A 21,844-nucleotide genomic window follows, 5' to 3' on the forward strand; every position below is an offset into this window, starting at 1 on the left:
TTTCTCCAGGTTTGTAAAGGAAATGTGCCATTGTTGTGGTCCCAAATCTGCAAAGTTAGAGATCCTCAGATAGATTCAATGAGGCTTAATGCATATACATACTACACATAAACAGAGAAATATGTTCTCTCTCCTGGGGTTGCAAAAACACAATGATATAATTCTTGTTTTGGCAGTCCTGGTTTGGATGTTTTTGCAGTTTGTTCTTGACACATCAACTTGGCAGAACTTTTTTTTCTTTTGTGGCACACAACAGTTATTATATATCTACAAAGGACATAGTTTAACCTCCTTAAGAGTTGTGCACTGGAGTTCTTGAGAAGCATTTGATGCAGACCCGGTACTTCAAGGGGGCAATGCCCTCTCAAAAATAAAAACAAATATATACAAAAATGAAAAAGAATGTTTAACATGAGAAAAACAATATTTTCTTCCACTTCTTTCAATTTTATATAAAAAAAAAAAAAGCAACATTCTCAAACAAATATATTCAAGACCTAATTTTTTTACAATTACATAATGTAAAGCATAGGACCAAATCTGTCTACTACCTTTTTCAAACATTGGCAAAAGAAAGGGTTTCCTGTCAAAACAGAATACAGAAAAACAAATAAATGCTTTTTTGTAGCTTAGATTATTGTAATGGTGTCATTACAGGTCTCTGAAAAATCAAATTATTTTGCAGCTCATCCAAAATGCTGTTGCCAGAGTCTTGACCAACTCCAGGAAAATTGATGAAATCACATCAGTCCTTAAGTCAATGCACTAGCCCTCTGTTGGTAAAAGGATAGAATTTGAAATCATGTTATTGCCTAATAAGGCACTGAATGGTCTTGGGCCTAAAGACATCTCAGAGGTGCTGGTAATATATGAACCATGTGTCATGCGTTGTGGTTGTGAAGAAGGACCCAGAAGCAGACAACAGGATTAGATGAATACAGTAATATTTATTAAATGAGGACAGGAAACGTAGAAAAGCACAAGGAGAACAGAACGAGAAACATGGCTGACTCAAAGGCAGAACACTGGGGAGAAGGATGGGAACAAAGGACATAGCAACGGAAAGTGTAACGGGAAGATCCGGCGGAGAACAATGAGAAGAGGTGGAAGACACACGTGTTTTCTCTCTCCCTCCCTCCTTGCTGATCCCTGCTTCTGCTTTTGTCTGTATTTTTCTCAGAACCTCGCTTTGCATATCCTCCAAACTTGTAAATTATGGATTTGGTCAGCTGGTCTCTTATTGTAATTGATAAAATTTTTTCAACGGAAGGACAGGGTAAAGGAGACCCTCTTGTCCAGACGGGACGTTCTTCTTTGGATACACAATGGATTCTTGGCAGCAGTGGAAGATTGTGTGTCTGACTACATTGTCGGTCGCTGACATAGAAAATGGGTACATATTTGGACTTTTGATAACAAGATTTCTGCTTTTTGGAGTTGGTGGTTACCTGGTTTATCGAGTGATTTGCAAAACGTGGGCAGCTGTTCAAAGCTTTCCAAAGCTGCCTGCGATGTTGGATGGAGTCTGTAGAGCGATCAACACTCAGACTGAAATGTTAAGAGAGCAGAATCGCAAGCTGGACACGATTCTTGAACAGAATCGCAGCCTGGCAGCGGTTGGACTCAGAGGTTAAAGGATATAATTTTGGAGAAGTTGTACGCTCGAGATCTGTGGAAAGTACCAGAAATTTGGCTATTTGGATTGAGACATACCAGTAAAACTCTTAAGGTGGTTGGAAATTCCCAACTGCCTGAACCACAACATTTATTGTTTTTCTAAATCTGGCTCCCCAATGTGGCTTAGGCAACTTCTGCTAACTGGCTATCGACAAAATGTCTCCTGGATGTTATATAAACACGACGCTCTTCCTCAGCACTCCCCTACCAGTTGTGTGCTGATAGGACTATGCGGCTGATTGATAAAACTTCCACCTCTCTTCTCAAGGACAATGGCGCTTCTATCAGTGTTGACAGTCTAATTCTTGCAAACACACTCAGACTTACATTCGCACCCTTAAGCTTCCACCGTAGCCTTGCTAAATCTTTACTTATGTGTTGCTTACCCCTGCTGAGGTTTTTTTTAATACTTCTTCATAGTCTATTCTGCTCAGAATTGAGTCTGAAATATGATTTTCTTCTCCCTCCCATCTTACTTTACTTAAATGTGTGATTTCATTACTTTCCATAGATTTTCAGATTTCTCAGAAGGATTACCAGCAAAAGCCAAATATTAGTAGTATTTAAAAATGTGACTAAAGCTGTTTTTACACCAATGACCAGAGATTTTTAGATTTCTTAGAAGGATGGTATTACAACAATTTCATACCAGTGAAAGCCAAACATTATTAGTATTTAAAAAGTTTGGACTAAAAATGTTTTATACTCGGACCCAGCTTCTCTACTTAGACTTTAGTGAGTGCCCATAACTGTTACTATTTGAATGATGGGACCACACTGCCTCATACCAGCGACCTCAAGGATTAATATTATCATTTTTCTTCTAGCACAGTTTGATTTCCTTACCACAGAGGACCTAATGGGCTAATTACCTCTATTAGAAAGATTGGTTTAGAACCAGCTCTTACCAGTAAACTTCCAAGGATTATTAATGTCATTAGATTTGTTTTTCAGTGTTTGATTTTCTGTATCATTGTAATGTTTTTCCTTATGTACAGCGCCATGTGTGCCTTGTTGCTGAAAAGTGCTATATAAATAAACTTGACTTGACAGCTTAAATGTTGGATGAGATGTGAAGATGACATGGCACAACTGTGTGTTAATCAGGAGAAAATGTGGAGCAGCTGCAGCTGAAGGTAAGCATGGAGCTGACGGAGACCAATAAACTTGACTGCAGCTGAACAGAGATACACAGAAACATTAAATCAAGTGGAAAAGACAACAATCAACCTAAGGGGAATAAACTACAATATTCAGGCATATGATGAAATCAAACAGAAATGAGAACCAAGACTCCTGAGGATCATAACACCATGTAGACCCCTAAGGTCTACATGGTGACCTGCTCAAAGAAACAAGGGGAGGCACCATTTAGTTTCTACGTTCCTCAGCGCTGGAAGAAAACCTGATATGTGCAGAAAGTGAAGCTTCTTTAATGCTTGAAAGGAAAACAATTCTTGTTTTGTCATATCGCAGAGCTGTGTGCATGTTTGTGTGTGTCTCTCTCACCACCTCTCTACAGGGTGTCATTGGCAGGTGTCGTCCTTCAGCTGCAGCTTATTGAGACTAATCAGGAGTAGTTTTAGAAGAGCAGAAACCAAGAGGGAGATGCCAGATTGTTAGCTCTTCTAGCGTAATCAGGCCAGCATTTCGAATGTATTTTACTCTCTTTGGTTCCCTGAGTCTGTTTTTCCCTCTTTTCAGGATCCAGTCCGTGCCTGTGCTCAAGTTCCTTCACTCTGGTGCTCGACTTCCTCATTCCTCATGTTCAAGGAAGAATGCTCTTCTGGTCTCCGCTGTTCAGCTCCTCAGCTTCTCAGACCTTCTTCCTGATAAAAGTCAGTTTCTTTGCTCAGCTACTACCTACCTTTCTGTGCTCTGCTACTACCTCATGCTCACCTGCATGTACACCCTTTGATGCCATCCGCTCCACTGCAAACCTCATTCTATAAGAAAATGGAAATTACATCCAGAACCATCAAACCACCAAACACCACCACCTGTCAACCTCAGACTCTGTGTGTATAGCTCACATCCTCTAGGAAATCCTTGTTCATCACCAACAGTAAGCTACTGTCTCCTTCACCCTTTATTTCCATCATGATCCTCTGCTAATATAATAATCACTTACCTCTCCTCCTCAGTGGCCAGTCAGACCCCTGCCAGAAAACCAGAAGAATAACCTCAACATAGTTAATTTTCAATAAACCTGTTAAACCATTACTCTGTCTGTTATTGTTGTCTGCCCTAGACTCATTCTTTAAACAATTTAAAATACTTTGACTTATCTTATGTATGAGTGGTGCTTTACAAATATATTTGTCATTTACAAAAGATAATAGTCACACAAATCATCTCGCTGTCTGGATTATAAATAATTTTGTTATACTTCTATTGTATTTTTCAGTGCCGTTGTCTAAAAGGTTCAGCGTAAGGTAGTTTTCTCATTTGAATTAGAGTTAGAGCTAGGGTCTGCAGATGGAAGGTCTTTAGAACAACAAAAAGAAAAACATTAAACAGTGGACCAGCTGTGCTGAAATGAGTTGTTGATGCAAGAGTCTCAAACATCTCTCCTTTGTTCTCATTTGTCCAAACTATCTCTTAAATCCTATGGACGAAACAAAATGTGGAATTTATAGCCTCTATCTTTGTTCATTAAATAATGACACTGTGGGAATGGTTCTGTGTCTTTGTACACTTGAATTTCATATTTTTGTTATTTCCCGATACCCAAAAACCTAAAACTAATATTTATACCATATCTGCAGATATAGGATAAACCCTTGTTAGCTATATGACTAGGTTTTTGTGCTGCTGTGTTGTTTCTGCCAGAGACCAGGACGTTTACCAGAGGCACGTCTTTTGAATCTTTGGACAAAAGTCTCTGTGTCTGTACTGTGCTGTATGATCTTATTATGTGTCAGCCAATTTAACAGAGAGGCCTTCAGGCAGTGACAGTAAGGATGTTGGGGAACAGGAGGGGACGCCCTCTAATACACACACATAACCGCTCTGCTGTTATTCACAGTGACCTCTGTGGCCCCTCCACAAAGCCTGTTTTTGTATTTGATAGAAAAATCAATACGTTTACTGGCAGTGAACAACCTCTGTGAAGAATTAAAACAAGAAAAGTGTTAAAAGTGGCTAATCATTTCCCTGTGCACTACAAAACATTTGATGCAGCCATGTAAAAAAGGTGATTCAGCTTACTGATGTTACCAAACTGATAAAACACAGCAAACATCTGTTTTTTGTGAAATTTTTTAAAAGATGATTTATTTTTGGAATAAAAAGCATGACAGAAGTCCATTTTCTGTTACAGCAAACATTCATACAGAGGTATTTGCATGTTGGTACACAGATGGATTTTCATTCTCCTTAAAGTTCTACCACATGATTTCTTTGATGTCTGTGTCTCCTTTCTGTCCTCTTCACCCTCAGCTGGTCGAGGAAAACGGCTGATCATTCAGATCCTGGTTCTGACAGAGGCTCCTTACTGTTAAAAGTGAGTCGCTTCTCTCTTTCAACAGCTTCATAGAGCAGGTTCAACAGGATATCCTGGTCATCGATTATGTCTTACTAATTTGCCTGAATCTACTTGTCTGATTGTCTGAATTGATTAAATGTGATTGGATTTTAATTTGAGCTGTATCTGTTTACACAAGGTGCCCTGGGATGAGTGGTTACAATTTGGTGGCATGTAAAAAAGACAGATTAAAACTGAATTGAGGTAAATTCAGGTAAATGTAAATAATTGCCACAGAACATGCTGAAAGAAAGAAATATCTGTTTTCTATGCTATAATAGCATTATATGAGTACAACTGTATTTTTCCAAATGTAGCCTTAGATCCAAGGTCAAGGCTTTTAGACACAGCTCTCTCATGCCAGTCTTGAGGCAATTCTGAACAGATGTTGGCACAGCCAGCTGGACATGGCGACCTTGAGTAAATCTCGAAGGGGTCCTCTTTGGCAGCGTGGGCACCTACTCTCCCCCTGGCAAAGGAGGCCCTGTGCATCATCGCATAAGCAAGTGATATGTTAAAGCATATATGTGTGTGTGCGTGTGTGTGTGTTTCCACAAACCAGCATTGTGTGTCATTCAAGCTTCAGTGAAAAGGTACCAGTGAATCAATCACATGCCCTGTGTAACACAGCGCTAAATGAAATTCAATGGACTGATTGAGTGAGTGATAGATGATTCACATACAGAGGGCCAGAATTAAGTGATGGTGAAATGTTTAGAAGGAAAGTGGTGGAGGTGAAGGTCTTCAGACCTCTTAGGAGTGCATGAAGTGCATGTTTGCTTTCAGAGTGAGAATTTTGAGGGAGAAAAATATAGACATAGAGGATATAGAGTCTAACGCCTGGGAGCACTGAGGAGCAGCCGTGTTCATACCTCACATCTGCCTTCCCTGGATGCAGCAGAATGTGTGTGTTCATGAGTGTGTGGGGTTACCATCTGGGCAGAACATCAGGGGTACGCCTGGACCACACGGTGAGCCAGTCCACTTTTAATCTGCCCGGCGCCCTCTCCCCACCAAGGAAGGTCAGTGCCTCGGCAAGGACAGCACTGTCACCCTGCAACACGAACGGCGGGGGTCGGTGCTGGCTATCCATAATAGATGGCAGCTGGCTTTAGTGTACATCTTCACTTTGCCTGGGGCCCCGGTCTCGGCCCATCTTTCATTCCCACAACTCCGCTAAGCTAATGTGCTGTGTTAATGCCAGTGTGAATCAGGAGGAGTGCTCAGTCGTGTGTCTCCTGTAGCCACTGAGTGCTCATGTCATTGCCAAAATAGGGCAGACGGTGCTTCAACAAAGGAAACATTTATCTGGAGGTATTGCAGCAGAGCAACAAAATTAGCTTCATGAGTTCCCAACTGCAGCCAGGGGAGACAAACATATATGGTACAGTATGTCTTTGGAAAACAGTTATTTACTTACTTGTTAAAGTATTCACACCCTCTGAGCAACAACCAAGTTCAATGTAGTTTATTAGGGTTTGTTAAAAGTGTGTTAAAAGTGTGAAATGCATTCAGCCCCCTTTACTCTGTTTGCCCTAAAGGAAAGGCCAGTACGGCCAACTACCTTCCAATTAGTAAAAAGACCCTACCTGTCTGTAATGTGACCTCAGGATAAATCCAGTGGTTTGTTAGAGAACATTACTGAATAAACAGCATCATGAAGACCTGAGAACACAGCGGATAGGTCAAGAATAAAGCTGTGGAGAAGTTTTTATGTTATAAAACAACATTTTGAACTTTGACATCTCACAGAGCCCTTCTCATTTCATCTGAGCACAACTGCCAAATCTAGAAAGACATGGAGGTTCACGTAGACTGAAAGACTGAGCAAGGAGAGTATTATTCAGAGAAACAGTCAAGAGGCCCATGGTAACTCTGGAAGAGCAGCAGAGAAACACCGCTCAGGCGCTAGAATCGGTTGACTGGACCAGACGTCTCCAACTCTAGTTCTCAGAGCTCAAGTTCTGCATGTTTTGGATGTGTCCCTGCTGATTGAAATGATTGATTTTCATGTGGAAGAAGGTGGACTGGTAAAATGAGACCAGATTTGAAGTTTGGCCTTCATAAATACGTTGTGTCTCATGGAAAACTAACACTGCACATTGCCCTGATCACACAGTCCCCACACTGAAACGTGGTGGTAGCATCATGGTGTGGGGATGTTTTATTTAGTAGGGAAAGGGAAGCTGGTCAAGACAGAGGCAGCTAAGTACAGGGCAATTCTGAAAAATAGACAGAGGCTGCAAAATACTTGAGAATGGGAAGGAGGTTCACCCTAAAAGGAAGACAACGGCCCTGCATGCAGCCAGAGCTAAAATAGTATAGGTCAGTATATGCCCCTTTTCCACTGGCTCGTTTTAGGCGGCGCTGCTATGCTCTACTTGATTTCACTCTACTCGGCACAGTACCTGTTGTGTTTCTACTGACCTGCTGACGGCTGGAGCTTTGCCGGCTGAAGCATCGCCTCCAGCCGTCAGTGTGGTGCGATGTGCCGCTATTAATTTTAGGTGTCACATTGTCACATTGAAATAATCTGCGTGAAATAACAAATAAATAAATAAATAGAAAATAAAGCATGAATAAACTAAATACTAATAATATTTTTATTGTATGTGCAAGAATGTCTTGTACAGGTCCTTCTCAAAAAATTAGCATATTGTGATAAAGTTCATTATTTTCCATAATGTCATGATGAAAATTTAACATTCATATATTTTAGATTCATTGCACACTAACTGAAATATTTCAGGTCTTTTATTGTCTTAATACGGATGATTTTGGCATACAGCTCATGAAAACCCAAAATTCTTATCTCACAAAATTAGCATATCATTAAAAGGGTCTCTAAACGAGCTATGAACCTAATCATCTGAATCAACGAGTTAACTCTAAACACCTGCAAAAGATTCCTGAGGCCTTTAAAACTCCCAGCCTGGTTCATCACTCAAAACCCCAATCATGGGTAAGACTGCCAACCTGACTGCTGTCCAGAAGGCCACTATTGACACCCTCAAGCAAGAGGGTAAGACACAGAAAGAAATTTCAGAACGAATAGGCTGTTCCCAGAGTGCTGTATCAAGGCACCTCAGTGGGAAGTCTGTGGGAAGGAAAAAGTGTGGCAGAAAACGCTGCACAACGAGAAGAGGTGACCGGACCCTGAGGAAGATTGTGGAGAAGGGCCGATTCCAGACCTTGGGGGACCTGCGGAAGCAGTGGACTTAGTCTGGAGTAGAAACATCCAGAGCCACCGTGCACAGGCGTGTGCAGGAAATGGGCTACAGGTGCCGCATTCCCCAGGTCAAGCCACTTTTGAACCGGAAACAGCGGCAGAAGCGCCTGACCTGGGCTACAGAGAAGCAGCACTGGACTGTTGCTTAATGGTCCAAAGTACTTTTTTCGGATGAAAGCAAATTCTGCATGTCATTCGGAAATCAAGGTGCCAGAGTCTGGAGGAAGACTGGGGAGAAGGAAATGCCAAAATGCCAGAAGTCCAGTGTCAAGTACCCACAGTCAGTGATGGTCTGGGGTGCCGTGTCAGCTGCTGGTGTTGGTCCACTGTGTTTTATCAAGGGCAGGGTCAATGCAGCTAGCTATCAGGAGATTTTGGAGCACTTCATGCTTCCATCTGCTGAAAAGCTTTATGGAGATGAAGATTTCATTTTTCAGCACAACCTGGCACCTGCTCACAGTGCCAAAACCACTGGTAAATGGTTTACTGACCATGGTATCACTGTGCTCAATTGGCCTGCCAACTCTCCTGACCTGAACCCCATAGAGAATCTGTGGGATATTGTGAAGAGAACGTTGAGAGACTCAAGACCCAACACTCTGGATGAGCTAAAGGCTGCTATCGAAGCATCCTGGGCCTCCATAAGACCTCAGCAGTGCCACAGGCTGATTGCCTCCATGCCACGCTGCATTGAAGCAGTCATTTCTGCAAAAGGATTCCCGACCAAGTATTGAGTGCATAACTGTACATGATTATTTGATGGTTGACATTTTTTGTATTAAAAACACTTTTCTTTTATTGGTCGGATGAAATATGCTAATTTTGTGAGATAGGAATTTTGGGTTTTCATGAGCTGTATGCCAAAATCATCCGTATTAAGACAATAAAAGACCTGAAATATTTCAGTTAGTGTGCAATGGATGTAAAATATATGAATGTTAAATTTTCATCATGACATTATGGAAAATAATGAACTTTATCACAATATGCTAATTTTTTGAGAAGGACCTGTATATGTTTTTTTCATGTATAAAATGATCCACTGGGAACATTATCTGGAACAGAAGTTATAAAGTATGCTCAAGGATTCTGATATGAGGGGGTGTGGCAGGAGGAGCGGAGAGGAGAGAAGCTGCTGTCTGGACTGGTAATGCTCCAAAGATTGCCTGAAGTAGTTCCTTTCTCAGCCATGGCAATAAGGAGGACAAGGACTTTTAAGCGCAAAACCGTGGACTTTTGACCGTGGTGAAGTTAGTTTTAAAGTTGGATATTGGATTTTCATGGTCCGCGGATTCAGCGGGGTCTTCCTCCGTTTGATCCGATGCAGGCAGTCTGATTATGGGCAGCTGCTCTCTGGCTGCTCCCTCCTCCTGCAGACGGTCGTTCGCTTAAGGGCCATCAAAACGTATCCAAACCACACACGCTGTTTCATGATAGTATTGTTTTGTGTGAGATTTTGTTTTATGGCAGACGTATGGGCACTGTATTTAAGTACAACGCCCTGCCTGCATGTAATTCAGAAAGCTTTTTCTTTTCTTTCAGCCTTCAGGCACCGTTTATAATTTATAAATAGTAACATTGTATTTAGGTTAGACCTGCTCTGGCCATTGTCCTCCTTAATATTATTGTAGTCACCCTTGAGTTTTATTAACTTTTATTAACTTCACTACTACTACCTCAGCGAAAACCTTATTTCTCCTGGTCCCTGTTGTCCATACTCAAAAAAATAGGCCCGGTATGAAAAAAACAGTAATGGAAATGCTCGTAAGCGAGTAGAGTGAAGCTGGGCCAAATCAAGCCAGTGGAAAAGGGGCAATAGATGAATAAGCTTTAGATCAACCCATATTCATGTGTTAGAAATACCCAGTCAAAGTCCAGACGTCAGTCTAATTGAGAATATGTTTCAAGACGTGAAAATGTATGTTCATATGTTCTCCAAACAATCTGACTGCTACTGAGGTTTTGCAAGAAGAATGGTCACAAATGTCTATCACTAGATGTTCAAAAATGGCAGAGACATCCCCCAGAAGGACTGCAGCGGTGATTGAACCAGTAGATGATAGATGGTTCTACAAATTATTAACTTAAGGAGCTGGATACAAATACATACCACACGTTTTAGATTTATGCTTGTAAATGTGACTAAATGTAAAAAAAACTTCAAGGGGAAAAAGTTTTCTTCATATTTTGTATATTTATTTCAGTGTAAAAGAAATATAGACAATATATGTAGAAAAATAATTCACTGCTTTGTAAGAAGACATTTCATTTCACAGGTCTTTATGTAAACTCTGGCAGTTGAGCTCCTCCATCAGTTTTGTCTTAAGTTATCACAGAGATGAAAACCATTTTAAATGCAAATGACCTAAATAAGATTAGCAAGGTAGGCAGGCCGCTTCCTGTTAATTATCAAACGCAGTAGTCAATTAACAGACCTAACGATGGGACACTTAGTGTGCGTTAACCCAATTTATCAGGGCTGACAGACAGGTGATCACAGCTGCAAGAGGGTAACTTAAGGTGGAACATGGAGAAGAAGCAGGATTCGTTATATATGCAGAGCGGTGACGTGTGTGTAATATTTAGTAACGATGCTTGGTGCTTTCACCCTGGTGTGATTGGTTGTTGGGTACCATGTGGGTTGAAGGTGGAACTGGGCTCATCTGGGGGGTAATTACAGCAGCCTGAGAGGTGTTGGCCAAGATGCTGCTCTTCAGTTAACAGCATTAGTCCCAGCAGCGATTAAAGCATGCCCCAATTTAACAGTTGTCACTAGACCTTGGCTGTGAGTGGCATGGGTGACTGACAGGTCGAAACGGGTTTCATTTGAATATCTGGGTGTGTGCCCATGTGCTATGAACTCACCTGTAGGTTGGGGTTACATATTCTGGATAGTTTTGTTGGAGGCCTTGTAAGCAGGTTTATATTTTTTGTAGATAAACATTGGCCTAATGGGTTGGAGGTGAGTTCATCTCTTAACTTGTCTCGTTCATGCACTGATGGTGTGTTTAATCACAAAGTTCCACCTTTAGACATACAGTACAGACCAAAAGTTTGGACACACCTTCTCATTCAAAGAGTTGTCTTTATTTTCATGACTATTAATATTGTAGCTTCACACTGAAGGCATCAGAACTATGAATTAACACATGTGGAATTATATACTGAACAAAAAAGTGTGAAACAACTGAAAATATGTCTTATATCCTAGGTTCTTCAAAGTAGCCACCTTTTGCTTTGATTACTGCTCCGCACACTCTTGGCATTCTGTTGATGAGCTTCAAGAGGTAGTCACCTGAAATGGTTTTCCAACAGTCTTGAAGGAGTTCCCAGAGATGCTTAGCACTTGTTGGCCCTTTTGCCTTCACTCTGCGGTCCAGCTCAACCCAAACCATCTCGATTGGGTTCAAGTCCGGTGACTGTGGAGGCCAGGTCATCTGGCGCAGCACCCCATCACTCTCCTTCTTGGTCAAATAGTCCTTACACAGCCTGGAGGTGTGTTTGGAGTCATTGTCCTGTTGAAAAATAAATGATGGTCCAACTAAACGTAAACCGGATGGAATAGCATGCCACTGCAAGATGCTGTGGTAGCCATGCTAGTTCAGTATGCCTTCAATTTTGAATAAATCCCCAACAGTGTCACCAGCAAAGCACCCCTACACCATCACACCTCCTCCTCCATGCTTCACGGTGAGAACCAGGCATGTAGAGTCCATCCGTTCACCTCTTCTGTGCCGCACAAAGACACGGTGGTTTGAACCAAAGATCTCAAACTTGAACTCATCAGACGAAAGCACAGATTTCCACTGGTCTAATGTCCATTCCTTGTGTTCTTTAGCCCAAACAAGACTCTTCTGCTTGTTGCCTGTCCTCAGCAGTGGTTTCCTAGCAGCTATTTTACCATGAAGACCCGATTCACACAGTCTCCTCTTAACAGTTGTTCTAGAGATGTGTCTGCTGCTAGAACTCTGTGTGGCATTGACCTGTTCTCTAATCTGAGCTGCTGTTAACCTGTGATTTCTGAGGCTGGTGACTCGGATGAACTTATCGTCCGCAGCAGAGGCGACTCTTGGTCTTCCTTTCCTGGGGCGGTCCTCATGTGAGCCAGTTTCTTTGTAGCGCTTGATGGTTTTTGCAACTGCACTTGGGGACACTTTCAAAGTTTTCCCAATTGTTCGGACGGACTGACCTTAATTTCTTAAAGTAATGATGGCCACTCGTTTTTCTTTACTTAGCTGCTTTTTTCTTGCCATAATACAAATTCTAACAGTCTATTCAGTAGGACTATCAGCTGTGTACTGTATCCACCTCCTGCACAACACAACTGATGGTCCCAACCCCATGTAAAATGCTTGAAATCCCACTTATTAAACCTGACAGTGCACACCTGTGAAGTGAAAACCATTTCAGGTGACTACCTCTTGAAGCTCATCAACAGAATGCCAAGAGTGTGCGGAGCAGTAATCAAAGCAAAAGGTGGCTACTTTGAAGAACCTAGAATATAAGACATATTTTCAGTTTTTTCACACTTTTTTGTTCAGTATATAATGCCACGTGTGTTAATTCATAGTTTTGATGCCTTCAGTGTGAAGCTACAATATTCATAGTCATGAAAATAAAGGCAACTCTTTGAATGAGAAGGTGTGTCCAAACCTTTGGTCTGTACTGTAAAATAAAATTATGACAGCATTATGGCACATTTTCTAACGTGAATTTCTTTGTCTTAAGTAGATTTTTTTAATTCTTTATTTTCCATGTTATTATTGTTGAACAATAATGTTTCTTAATTTTGTTTTAGAGAGGATTGTTGGCTTGGTTGTTAAGCACCTGGAGATTTATTCAGTATACCTAATAAACTGAGAAATAGACATTTGCTTGGCTTTTAAAACCTTGAATACTACATGAAAATAACAATAATGAATACTAGAATGCACTGTAAATCCAAAGAACTAAATATTGACAACAATGCAACAGATAGTCACACTGAATACATTTTAAATGAAGCACAACCAAATAACACAGATGAAAAAGTCACAAATGCAAATGAACTAATGCGCATCTGATGGCATATAATGTCAATGAACATGTTTTCTGGTGTGAAAGAATTTCACCAGTTCAAGAGAAAGTGCTCTTGAACCAGTGTTTTTTAATTTTTGTGTCATGTTTGGTGAGGTTGGTACTGGACCAAAGTGAAGGCAAGAACTTGGGAGCCGCTTGTTGTTTTGAGATATTTAATGAAGAAACAAAAATTGTAAACTTATAAGTAGAAAACAGGACACAAAGCAGAGGATCAGACAATGAGACTGGCATGGAACAGGCATGTTAACAGTACAATCCAGCAAAAAACAATGAGCACCAGAGAGCTTATATACAGTGGAAAAAGAGGAGAGGGCATGACACACACAGGTGAGGGTGATCAAGGTATCGATCAGGCACAGGTGGGTTGAATGAGCTTCACTGCCAAGGTGGCAGTGCAGAGGGAAGGCTGAGCAACTGAATATTTTCATGTGTAATTTATACATTTTGTCAACATGAAAAAAATCTAGGAGTTTCTGACACAACTCAACCTGTTAAGGTGACCGTTTCCTTTAACAAGAGCTGCTGGACCCCCTACCTGCTGCCATTAAAAAAATCAAAGTACACAATTTGAGCGATGTATAAACAATTTAGAAATGCTCTTAATTGCTCCAAAATTTTCTAATTTCTCCAAGTGGTGACATTCAGGTAACTCTATTAGACACATCTGCCTTGCTAACATAAATCATCATTACACTGCAGATCTGCCCAACCATTTTCATCTGTGTGACTAGAGGCCTCAGCAGGTAGTGTGTGCTGGTGTGAGGAGCCTATTGATCATTAATCTGACACCACTGATCCAAACATATTTGCCTCCCAACCTGCTGCCATCTTTTTGTGTAATGTGTCAGGATTTACAGGGACGTCTTTTCACCAACGTCTTACTGCGGGATGTAACGTCAGACAGGCCAGACAATAAATTAACTGTAGCTCTGAATTGGTAATTTGTCGTTTAATATTGTAATTAAGGCTTTTGTCACCATATCATGCTTCAGAATGATATATAATCATGACTTTTTTCAATCATTTTTTCTCAAACTGTCTGTTTTAGTGCTATTACCAAAATTTATCAATATTTTTACCATTGATGGCATGTAGTAAAACACTTAAAATATTGGACAGTTCAGTGTTGATTTCTTTATCTGTGCTCCAAATGTGCAAAAGTAGCAGATATAACTATGTGAAGTCAGTCAGTCTGTCATTTTCTATACCGCTTCTTCCATACAGGGTCGCAGGGGAGATGGTGCCTATCTTCAGCAGTCTATGGGCGAGAGGAGGGGTACATCCTGGACAGGTCACCAATCCATTACAGGGGCAAGTAATATCTGAATCTCAAATACACATTGCAGGAATGGTCTTGTATTATGGATTGCAGACTTTCATAAATAGGTAAGTCCTTAATTTATGTCATTATTGATTATTCAGTCCAGAGCATTCAGCAGAATCATCAGTCTTCCCTTCCCCTTTTTGATTCGATCTCTTTCTGAGAGCAGATTTATGAACTTTTGTTCAGGTGTCGTGTAAAACAATTTGGACATAGAGTAAAATGAGGTGAATTGTTTTAATGTGATTTTAAAAATATAATTTGTATTTAAATATCCATAAATCTGGGTTCTACAGAAAAGATGCCAGAAAGCTATTTTTGAAAGAAAGGAAGAAGATGCTCTGGTCAGATTAGACCAACATCAAACTTACATGCAAAGTGTTGTGAGTGGGGGAAAACTGGCACACCGTTTCCAAGAAAGTTTCATGGTGGCAGCGTCATGATGTTGGGATAATTTTTTTACAGTTCAATTCAATTCACTTCAGTTTTTATTTATATAGCGCCAATTCACAACACATGTTGTCTCAAGGCACTTCACAACAGTCAGGTACATATATTCCGATTAATCATAACCATTGAACAGTGCAGTCGGAGTTAGCTTTTTATTCAAATTGGATAAAAAGTTTTTCTATCTAAGGAAACCCAGCAGATTGCATCCAGTCAGTGACTTGCAGCATTCCCTCCTCCTGGATGAGCATGTAGAGACAGTGGACAGTCACTGGCGTTGACTTTGCAGCAATCCTTCATACTGAGCATGCATGTAGCAACAGTGGAGAGGAAAAACTCCCTTTTAACAGGAAGAAACCTCCAGCAGAACCAGGCTCAGTGTGAGCGGCCATCCGCCACGACCAACTGGGGGTTTGGTTACAGTCGTTAAAAGGCAACTTGCCAGAGTTGATAAGAAGATAAATGGAGCTAAATTAGGGCAAGAAGAAAACCTGTTAGAAGGTGAACCTCTTCCCCTGCCTTAAGTCTTCTGCAGATTCTAACAGGACAGAAACCCTAAACATACTGCCAGAATTACAAAGGAAGGGTTTAGACCACAGAATATTTTGTTTGAGAATGGCCCAGGTAAAGTCCAGACCTAAATCCAATTGAGAATCTGTGGCAAGACTTTATCATTTCTGTTCAGAAATATGAGAGACATACCCCAAACTACTAGGTGGTTCTACAAAAGACTAGGTGGTTGCACACCATCCTAACATGACAAAACAGAAGAAAGCTCTGTTCTTTCTTGTAGTTATCGTTTAGCACTGTTTTCTAACTCAGTATGGCTGTTTGATTGTCATTAGACTAACAAATACCTGGTGTTCTCCTGATTTAGTGTGGTTCTCCAGGCCCTGATGTATATTAATCCCACAACACTAACCTCTTACCCAGGGTTCATCATTCATCTGGCTGAAAGAAGAGGAATTGAAATGCAGTCCTTGTTTTTGCTGTAACTGGGATCACACTCATTTATTGTGTCGTAAGACAGGGTGGACCCCTCTGTCTGTCCTTCACCTCCGGTGCACAATGTCGGCTCTTATTAGCTGCTAAATTTTGTTTAGCTGGAATTTTGTGAAACATACAGGTGTCAACACTAAGTGGGAAACTGTGAGTGAAATGTTTTTTGTTAAAGTGGATGTTGCACTAGCTTTAATTTTGCCTGTTTTTTCTCATCTAAATGTACGTGTGTGTGTGTGTGTGTGTGTGCGTGCGTGCGTGCGTGCGTGTGTGTGTATGTGTGTGTGTGTTTGTGTGTTTGTGTGTGTGTGTGTGTGTGTGTGTGTGAGAAAGGCCAGCATTAAAGTGACGAATATGCATTTCATTCCAGCATATTTTTAATCATATCCCTTTCTGGCTTTGCCCAGCGTTCCCATTTAAATATGGTAAGGTTTCATTTGGTGAGTGGTGCACCTCTAGGTTTGGTTAAGTGATGACTGCTGATGACAGATTGTTCTCCACCTCATCGCCAGCCCTTTTCCCCAACACAGCTCCAATCCCTTGTTCATATCTTCCTGAGTGGATTTGAAGACTCAGCCATCACTCTTTGCAGCAACACAGCAGCTCACCTCCTACATAATAAAGGCAGTATAGCACTTGAGTTACGCTCCTTTCTTCACTAATATGTCCAAAATATCTTCCTGGACAAAAGGGGGGTGGGGGGGGGTGGGGGGGGGATGCTTGTTACAAAGAGGATGGCTTTAAAAAAAGTTTTAAAAAATTATCTTTTACATCAGATTTAAACCATGCATGTTGCTATTTTGTGTACAGTAGTGGGATATATATTAAGGAGCAAATTTCAAAGTAATTGCAGAGTTGTTTATTATTTACTTCATTACGAAAAGCTGTCTCAGGCATGCCCATCACTCTGAACCTGTCACTGGAACCAGATGACACACTGAGTGCACTCACACTCCAAACCATGACAGTTTGTCTAGTTAGAACACCATATTCTTATGGTAAATCTTAACGTTGGCTTTGATGCAGATATTTTAGCTTTAGCCGGCTTTGGGATACCAAAAGCTTTCACGTACCAAGAGTTCTCATCAACAGTAGCAGTTCCTTAGCAGTTTAGTAGCATCTGATGGCATCAATGCAAAGCAAGTACACAAATAAACAGTCTAAATTCTGAAGTGGAGTAGCAATTAATGACTTATTTTTAAAAAAACAAGTTAACAGGAGAGCAATATAAACTGATTGAAACAGCGGACCATCACCTGCCACTTTATTAGGTACACCTGTTCCAATGTGCGTTAACACAAATAGCAAATCAGCCAATCACATGGCAGAAACTAAATGAATTTAGGCATCCAAAGGGGGTGAAAACAACTTGCTGAAGTTCAAAGCAAGCATCAGAATGGACAAGAAATGGGATTTAAGTGACTTAGAATGTGACATGTTTGTTGGTGCCAGAAGGACTGATTGAGTAAAAAGAAAAACCAGAAAACTCATTTTCTGCTTGGAAAACCTTTGCAAACTATCTCTCAGGTTCAGAGAAAATGTTAGAAAGAGAGAAAACATTCAGATAGCAGCTGTGTCGATGTAAATACATTGTAGATGTCGGAGGAATATGGGCAGACAGGTTCCAGATGAAAGAAAAAGAACAGTAGTTTTATCTGTCCAAATGTGTTTGTCAGCACATGTCAAATTTTAAAGCAGTAGCAAAAGATTATATTCGGTACAAAAAGCTGTCACAGATTCACCAACATTAAACTAACAGATCGAAAAGTATTGTTTGGTACAATAAGTCTGGATTTCAACAGAGATGTTGAGTTTGTCCAAAATGTGTCTCAAACAAGAAAGCATGGATCCATCCTGCTTTGTATCCAAGGTCCAGACAGGTGGTGCGGGTATCAAGGTATTGGGGGTATTCGTATTCTGAATTACTTTTTTATGCCTTAAATGGCATCCATCCATCCATCCATCCATCCATCCATCCATCCATCCATCCATCCACCCTGGACAGGTCACCAGTTCATCACAGACAGACACCTAATGGCAATTTAGGGAGACCAATTAACCCAATAGTCATTTATTTATGATAAGGCCAAAATTAAAACATTCAAATCAAGGTATTATCAACTAGTAAAAGTCAAACTTTTGCTTAACATGTTATCCCACCTCATTCCTGTTATTGCAGTAAATGAAGACCTCAAATATTAACTAATATTAAAGCACAACGTTTTAGTCGGGTAAAATTATTTCATTTTTCTTTGCAAAGTGCAGCAAATTGGTTGTCTGTGTAACAGTCTCTGGCTGCTCTACCTGCCTCATACTCAGGAGGATGCTGTTGTGAATGTGCTCATATGAAAGAGGAGCTTCGGTTGAGTCTCCACTCATGATTCGTTAACTTCACAGGCACTCTCGGGGAATCCTGAGGCCACACTCCCCCTGCCACCGCCCTGGGCAATTATGCCCCTTTGAAATGCAAATGGCGGCAGGTACATGCTCGAGTGTGAGTATGAGTATGTGTGAATAGATGAGTTTACAGGTTTGTGTATTACTTTATGCACACCTGTGGGTATGAGTGTGTTTTCTGCGTAACTTATCTTGAAAGCGCCTAAATCCTCCGGCACCACTGTGCAGAAGCAGTCAAATCCAATAGCATCTAAAAGCCCTCTTACCTTGTGCTCGCCTGGTCCATTGAAGGGACCCTCCAAAACGCAGAGCCGACAAAGAACATACCTTCAATTAGCCAAACGATTAACATTTTAGAGAAAGTCTGTGTTTGACTCCCATGGGCTCCCTGAGCTCCCAGCAACTGTTCTTTTCATATTTAAATCCACAACATTAAAGTTAGCCATATCTAATCCTGAAAAATTGTCTTTTCCTGTTTTATAAAGAGATAATGCAAAAAGTTTTGCAGGCAGTATAATTGCCAGGTTATGGAAAAAGGTGTATGGTTATGTTTAACAATCACTGCAGATCATGACAAAGCGCTCAGAAACAGCAGAAAGCTGTATGATATTGTCTTTTCTAATTTGGTAGGTGATTAGTCAATCAAATTTAACTACATTTTTTTTTAACAAGTGTCTCTGTTGGGGTTACTTCCATGCTTGAGTGGGTTTGTGGTCATTATCATGTTGTGCTGTGGTTTAGTCTTCCAGATAAGAGACGGCACTATTGATTTATGACATTTTTTTCTGTCTGGCGCCTGTCACTCAGAAAATGGTATCTTGGTACAGGGTAGGTTGGGCATCCTCATCTGAACACCTCCATAACCGTGTGCTACAGGGTGCAACATGGTATTGTGGGGAATCTGTAAACTTTATGTGAACTTACACCTCACTTCTATGGCAACAGGAGTTGATGAAATTTCTCAATTGCTAAACCCTGGGTCAGGAAACGTCGATTTAACCAAATATGTCATGCAAAGGACTCAAAGGTGTCTGTATAACCTTTTTTTGTGTCTGTTTGTGAATTTAGAATGAGCTTTTTCAGAGTCAAAATTCATGACAGTGCTATCGGTTCTTATTAATGGTAGACCTCACATATAGTAGATTCAGTTTCAAACCACATTTCCATACATCTTCCGACATTTTTTTTATATAACCCCTCAGCTGGAGTTACAGGTAAATCATTATTTATTTGCATTTTGGTTGCATAATTTGAAAGACAAAGACAGATTAAGCTAAATAAAAAAACTAAACTAACCCACAGTGGTGAATTGAGACATTGATTCAGTTGAAGGAAACACCCTCTGAAATGCTGAAATTATGTATTGATTTTCTTCCTGTCTTTCGCCCCGATGCCTCCGGGTAATTGCCTCTTTGCTGCTGTGTCGTCTGAACTGAACCGTCAGGGTATCTCAGTGACTCTGGCCTGTTATGCACATTCCCAGAAGACATCCTCGTTGACTTCACATTGCATTTATGAGTCTCCACAAAAAATAGCTTGTGCACCACAGATATAACTGTTTTTAGAGCAAGAGAAAGAGACAACACACTGAGCTCCAGTCCTGTATACCTGGTTAAAAATGCTGTTATATATTATGTAATTATCAACACAACCCTTAGCCGACCTTATTGTTTTTGTTTGTCATGGTTTAGGGCAGGAAAAGATTGTCATTATCAGATCCTGCTGTTCTGTACCTAACATTATTTAAGAATGAGCAAAGCGTTGGTAAATTTAGTCTGCTCAACATGAAAAAGAATGTTTTTACACATCATATAACAGGGGTTTCCAAACATTTCAGCCTGTGACCCCCCAGAATAACTGTGCCAGAGACGGACAACCCCCTAAATATAAATGTATATTTTACACATTTAATGGTACATTTGTTTATTTAATGGGACATTCCCATTTATTTATTTTATATTTATTTATTTAATTCTGTTCCGTTTGGCCCTTCCTACACCTCAAATGGTTTTTAGATGACTCTGACAACCATCTGGTGGACCCCCACTTGGGGGGTCTCGACCCCCACTTTGGGAACCTCTGGTTCTCAAAATTGTCATGCATTCACTAGTGCAAGTGTTGGCTGCAGTGGTAATTCTCATATGAAGGGCACCCTGGATGAGCTGCTACAATCAATTTAAATGCAAGAAATCATAGATTCTGGAGTACAATAAAATGAAGTGCAGTCTTGCAGGAAACACTTAACAAAGTTGATCTATTTTCAGCAGCCAGTCAGGGACAACTAGTCAACACAGGGGGATGCCTCCCCATTGATTGCACGTGCATAAAAGCAATAGAAAACTACATTAGGGCAGATGCCACTGTTGGGAACACTTGTTGGTAAGGATATCTCACACTTGGACATTTGTTCTTCACATGGCTGTGTAGGGTTGCTGATCTGGGCAAAGCTAATTTCTAACTACTTAGATGGTGTCCCAAGATCTCAAATTCATGAGGAGTGTATGACCTTGCTGGCTTTTGTGTTTAAGTTGTTTTGTGTGGTACTGCATGTTAAAGTTCCTTTTATATAAATATTCTTGCTGCTTCAGAAATCCAGAAACCTTCGAAATAGCTCATGATTAGTTGTAATTTCTAAGCATTGGTTATTGATTGTGCCAAACCCTGAATTGAATTTATAAGATCCAAGATGGCGCTGATGATGGCAGCCTCAAAGCTTTGCTCTCTCGTTTTCATGGTGCTTTCTGCCACCATTCGTAGGTCTCTTTCAGCAGAGAAGAACCTCTAAACATCAGACAGTCTTCTCTTGGCATTTTTTCACCATCATTCATTGACGAAAGCTTCACGGAGATCCTGGCCAACGGATTGGTGGTTCTCTATGGGTTATACTGCTGGAGACAGAGGAGAGGTAAGAGAGCCGGCGTGCTCGTGAAGCTCAGAAAATGGGGGACTACATACACTTCTCACTTCAATCCCCCTGGCAAATGTGCATTCCCTGGCCAAAAAGATAAACAAACTGCTTCTCCTCACCTGTAAAAACTCGAACCTCTGAAACCCTCTGCTTTACCGAAACCTGGCTGAGTGAGAACACCCTGGACTGCGGACTTCTGATACCAGGCTTTTAGCTATTCAGAGTGGACCGCAATGCGGACTTATTGGGGAAAAAGAGAGG

General features: G+C 40.8%; 1 long non-coding RNA gene across 1 annotated transcript; it reads left to right on the top strand.

Annotated features, from left to right (window-relative positions):
* The first annotated feature begins 3,185 nt into the window (after positions 1 to 3,185).
* LOC124881519 lies at positions 3,186 to 3,898 on the top strand. Its single transcript, XR_007041677.1, has 2 exons — positions 3,186 to 3,742; positions 3,822 to 3,898. It is a non-coding gene; the product is annotated as an uncharacterized LOC124881519 (long non-coding RNA).
* Positions 3,899 to 21,844: the final 17,946 nt, after the last annotated feature.

Source organism: Girardinichthys multiradiatus, chromosome 15, assembly GCF_021462225.1.
Source record: "Girardinichthys multiradiatus isolate DD_20200921_A chromosome 15, DD_fGirMul_XY1, whole genome shotgun sequence".
NCBI lineage: Eukaryota > Metazoa > Chordata > Actinopteri > Cyprinodontiformes > Goodeidae > Girardinichthys > Girardinichthys multiradiatus.